Here is a 5,942-nt window from a genome sequence, read left to right as displayed (position 1 = left end):
CACCCAGGAGGTCATAACACCAGGGACGCCACGCGTGAACTTCATCAACGAGATGCGTCAAGTCCAGGAGCTTGACTACGCGGGGCGTAGCAAGTCCCACGTGGGGCGTGTGGCGCTTGGAGTAAACTTCTTCACCAAGTTCTTCATGCTTGGGACCACTCCTTATTTATAATACTACCACTCCCTAATTACCACTCTACCACTCCTATATTTACACCTATGCCACCTCCTTATTATTATCCCATTTTACCCTTAACCTTACTCTTTAATTAATTAGGTTAATCTACCCTTTATGTAAATTGACAATTAGGTTTTGAGGTGATATAAATTCATCTCTTTCTCTTTGTAATAGTTAACTTTTTATCAATCAATATTATATCTTCTTCCTTGTGAAGTTTGTTAAGGTTTTCACCTTCAACAATGGGGATTTCACTATTCCTATGGATTTAGTCCATGAAACTTGGGATTCACTCCTTCTAGTTTAGCTAGAGAAGTTGGTATTCTTTGTAAGTTTATGATTAAAACTTTCAGATAAAACCGATCTGTATCAGTTGGTATCAGAGCCGATCGTTTTCCTTGAACGGAGACTTCTTTCGACTATGGTTCAACCAAGCTTATCCCAAAGAAATGAAGAAATCATCAAAACGTTGGAGAGACTCGACGCCCTCGTGAGAAGGCAACATGCGAGTTATAAGGAGGAGTTTCGGATGATAAACGAGATAACAAGGAAGTTTGTGGCATCTTTAGAGAGTCGCAAGCAAGGACACCGAAACGATTCCCAACCAATCCTAGAGGTCCCTCCTAAAGATCCATCACCAATCGTTTCTCCATCATACATTGTAAAGGTAAATCCTAAACTTCCAATCTCTAATGTTGAAGTTATGGATAGTCCTATTGCTAGGGAGGAATTGGATGTTGTTTATGATGTTGAAGTGGATTTAGATTCTCATTGTGGATTTGTTGATAATGTTGTTATGAATGGGAATGTGAGTTCATGTATGGATGAGGAGGAAGGAGTGTTGGTAGGTGAGGATGTTGGGGAAGCCCATGTAGCAAGTAATGCTCCCCAAGTGTTTGATAAAATGCCTCTTAAGCATACTCTTATTTGTAAGTTTGAGGAAAGTGAAGGCATTATTCTTGAGGAAGGGGAGAGTGACTATGGGCTTATTAATCTCTGTGAGGAGCATGATGAAATTAGTTTATGTGTAGAGGTTGATGGCTATGGTGATGGGAGAGATGTTGGTGGTTCAACCATGTTGGGTGATTGCATGTCTTTAGAGTCAAGCGGCTTAACACGTGGGTTAGTCGGCTTGAACGATAGAGAGAAGCCACTAGGAACGATAGGTCATGGGAGAGAACGGATCGAGGACGGAGAGGGAAGTGAAATTTTGTATGGTCAATAAGAAGATGAGCTACGAAAGGAGATTGATGGAGAAGGAAACTTCGAAATTGAGCTAGTTAACGAAGATGAACTTGACTATTATGAGCGAGAGTTCCGGAAGGGAATGGAGGAAAGTGGTGATGTGGGACCAATGTCCGAAGATGGGAAGTATGTGTCCTTCAACGGACAACCACGGGGCATTCTACCTTTGAAGAAGATACCACGTGGCATTGCATGGGATCCCGGAGGTCGCATGCTATGTCTTCCTCATAGTCGCTTGAGTTTCAAGGAAACGGATAAAGAGTACTTGGTGACGCCTCTAGGAAGAAATGAGATTCCTAGTGTTGAAACACCTTTCCACAGAATTTTGATTTGACAAAATTCATTAAGTGAAATTAAATATTCTACAACACACTAAGTTTAAATGCTTTGATTTATTGTTACTAATGTGTTTGTTCAATGTTGAGTTTATAATTGTTATAAGACATAAAGATCATAAGGCCCAAGCCCTATATGGAAGTCAAAGCCCAAGTCAAACAAGCCCAAGATCACTCAGCCCGCGTATGTCAAAACGCTGCCGTTGAGTATTGAAACGGAGCTCACTAATGAAGGATCGAGAAGATCCACGTAGACAACTTCGGTATGAAGCTGCTGAGCTGTCTCGACAAAACATACAAGACAGCCACTGACCACAAAGCAACTTCCAGACCAAGTATTTCCTCTGTTGGTAAAGAACAGAAGACGCAGGAAGCTGTCTGTTTGACATTACCCGATTTGGAGGAACATACTGCCACACTGACCGAAGAACAGAAGATGCTGGAATATGATTGGCTAAAAGAACTGCTGAACAGACTGAGTGAAAGCGACATGAAGCCGTTTCCCTCCAACGGTTATTTCGAACTTCGAAATAACCAAAAGCTCTCACAGCTCTCTATAAATAGAGCATTCAGAATCCACATTCAATAGAGAACTTTGAGCAAAAGCCGTTACGCTGACCAAACGTGTACAAAAAGTTCTCCATCAAAAGCAAAGAAAATTCTTACACCACAAGCTTATTCATTTGTGTAAAAGTCTAGAGTGATTGATCCTCAATCATCTAAGGTGTTCTAGCAATTGTTGTTTAGGACAAATCTTAATCATTTCTAGGAATAGAAAGGAGAGGCTGAGTACTCGGTTTTAAGTACTCAGCGGAGAGATTAGGATTGAGTAGAAGTATAGAGGAAGGTACTCTTGTCATACTCAATTGCTGATATTGTAAAAGGTTTGAGGCTCTACCTTTAAAGAGCTCAGTAGAGGATTTGAAATCTCGGAAGTGTTCCGGGGACAGGACGTAGGCTTGGAAGAAGCCGAACCTGGATAAATCTGCTGAGTGAAGTATTTCTAAACCTTAACTCCTTATTTATATTGCTTGCTTAAAACAAACTAAAACTGACCAAGTAAAAGAGGTCAAGCTGAGTTGTGCGCTGTCAACGAATTAGTTCAGGAATAGACTCCAAGTGCTATTTCCTGACCTAAACAACGAAACTGACCTAGTCACTAGTTGACTAAGCCAGTGTCTTGTCGATTGATCAGCGCCGCTGTCATATAATCTTTTCTTAAGAAAAAGAAATTTGCCCTAATCAATTAAAAAGGTCAAATAGTTCCTAACCCCCCCCCCCCCCCTTTGGAACTATATTTGCAACCTTACAAGGGACCAACAAGTGGTATCAGAGCTTAAAAGCTCATTACTAAAGGTCTAACAACCTTGAGTTGATCCATACCATGGGTGAAAACAGCACTCAGTTTCTCCCTGGAAACCAGACAACTCAAATATTACCTGAGGGGCTGTCCATTACTAGGCCTCCCCTATTCTTCGGGTCAAACTATACCTTTTGGAAGAATAGGATGAAGAACTTCATTCAAGCTACAAACATGAGTGCCTGGCTATTTATAGTCCAAGGCCCGTTTGTACCTGTGAAAGTTGTTGCTGGCTAGTCAGTTGTTAAAGCTAAGGTTGAATGGACAGAGGATGATCTCAAGAAGCTTCAAAACCATGCTTCGGCTATCAATATGCTTCACTGTGCGCTCGATGCTACAGAATATAACAAAATCTCAGGTTGTGAGTCGGCACAAGAGATCTGGAAGAAGCTGGAAGTCACCTACGAGGGAACAAACAAAGTAAAAGAATCCAAGGTGAATCAGCAGATGAGACTGTACGAGCTGTTCGAGATGAACAATGATGAGGGCATTTCAGACATGAACGCAAGGTTCACCAACATCATTAATGAGCTCAAGAGACTTGGGAAAATCTTCACTGAGGAAGAACAAGTCAAAAAGATACTCAGGAGTCTTCCAAAAGACTGGCAAGTAAAGAAGACAGCAGTTGAGGAAGCTCAGGATTTAACCACCTACAAATATGACGAACTCATCGGTTCATTGCTGACCCATGAGATATCCATGAAAAACTTTGAGGTGAAGGAAAAATCTGATGACAAGAAGCAGAAGTCACTTGTCATGAAGGCTGACTCCACTGACGGGAGTTCAACTGATGATGAGGAGATGGCCATGTTCACAAGAAAGATGAAGAGGCTGTTCAGGAAGAACGACAAATATTCTAAAAAGCCTTACAAAAAGTTTGATAAGTATAAGGCTGACTCAAGCGACATCAAATACAGAAAGGACAGCTCAAAGCCCATTACATGCTTTGAGTGCCATCAAGATGGCCATATTAAGTCAAACTGCCCCACGCTGAGGAAAGACAAGAAAAGTGGGAAGAAGGCAATGGTGGCTACTTGGAGTGACAGTGATGAATCTTCATCAACAGAAACTGAGGCCACCGAGTCAGCGAAGATATGCTTTATGGCTGACGAACTTGCTGAGCCATGCATTTCTAAGCATGCTGACCAATCTGATGAGTCAGATAATGAAGAGCAATCTAATGAGGTAATCTCACTCTCTCAACTCAGAAATGAAATGGGTAACGCCCTGAGTGATCTCTATACACTTGTTAAAAAGTGTAACAGGAAGATTAAAGCACTCAGTCGGCGCTATGATGAAGTAGAAGAGGTCAAACTGAGTGACCTCAGATATCTTCTTCAAGACAACTCAGTTTTGCATGAAAATATGAAAACCATTCATGAGTCTGTCTCTGAAGTCCAGTCAGTTTCAAAGAAACTGAGGAAGGATGTCACAACCATTCAGAACCAATTAAAGGTTCCAAACAAAAACAATTTTCCGCTGAGAACTCAGTATCAAGGTACACAGTACCAAGGTACTCAGCAGAGACGAAATCCCCAACGAAGAGTCCAATGTGACTTTTGTGGGAAGTTATGACACACTACTAAAGTGTGCTGGCACGCTCAGCACTGGGGTGCTGACAAGTCAGTAAAAAATCCTAAACAGAAGGTCAGTTGTGACTTCTGTGGAAAGAATGGCCATACTGTCCATGTATGTCGCCATAAAATAAAATATGATGCTATACCTGTTGCACCTAACAAGTCAGGACCCAAAAAGAATTGGGTACCTAAAAGTAACTAGTTACAATGCAGGTAAGCCTGAGATGTGCCGAGAAGTCAAAGATGTGGTATATTGACAGCGCATGCTCAAGGCATATGACGGGTGATGAAACTCAGTTCATCACGTTTGAACGTAAACGAGGAGGGAGTGTAAGTTTTGGAGACAATAAGAAGGGTAAGATAGTAGGCTCAGGAATCATCGGAGGTAACCCTACTATTGAATCTGTCTCCCTAGTCAGCGGACTCAAATATAACTTACTCAGCGTAGCTCAGCTATGTGACAATGGGAGAAAAGTTATATTTGATGCTACTGGATGTAAAATACATGAGGGAAAAACGAATAAGTTAATTTTAACTGCCCCTCAGATAGATAATGTCTTCATGCTGAACCTAGAAAAGAAGTTTTCTAAAACTGTATGCTTAGTCACAAAGGAATAAAATTCCTGGCTATGGCACAGGAGACTTGGTCATGTAAGCATGGACCTCCTGGCCAAATTAGCAAGAAAGCAATTGGTTGAGGGACTGCCTGAACTTAAATTTCAAAAAGACCAACTATGCCACGCTTGCCAAGCTGGAAAACAAACCAAACAATCTTTTCATAGTAAAAACATTGTCTCAACTAAACGTCCGTTAGAGTTACTACACTTGGATCTCTTTGGTCCAGTCCAGCCGCTGAGTCTGGGTGGAAGAAGATTTTCCTTGGTCATTGCAGATGACTTCTCTCGGTATACGTAGGTTATCTTGCTAACCAGCAAGGATGAGACCTTTGAGACATTTTCAAACTTGGTTAGAAAAATTGAAAATGAGAAAGACCTAAAATTAGCTCATATCCGTAGTGATAACGGTGGAGAATTCAAAAACCAAAAGTTTGTTGAATTCTGTGAAGCCAGCGGCATTGACCACAACTTCTCTGCTCCTAGAACGCCTCAGCAAAATGGGGTTGTTGAAAGGAAGAACAGAACTCTGGTTGAGATTGCCAGGACAATGCTGGATGAGCATAGGCTTCCAAAGTATTTTTGGGGAGAAGCTGTTAACACAGCATGCTATATTCTGAATAGGGCTCTAGT

Source organism: Euphorbia lathyris, chromosome 1, assembly GCF_963576675.1.
Source record: "Euphorbia lathyris chromosome 1, ddEupLath1.1, whole genome shotgun sequence".
Classification (NCBI taxonomy): domain Eukaryota; kingdom Viridiplantae; phylum Streptophyta; class Magnoliopsida; order Malpighiales; family Euphorbiaceae; genus Euphorbia; species Euphorbia lathyris.
Note: the sequence above shows the minus strand (reverse complement) of the source record.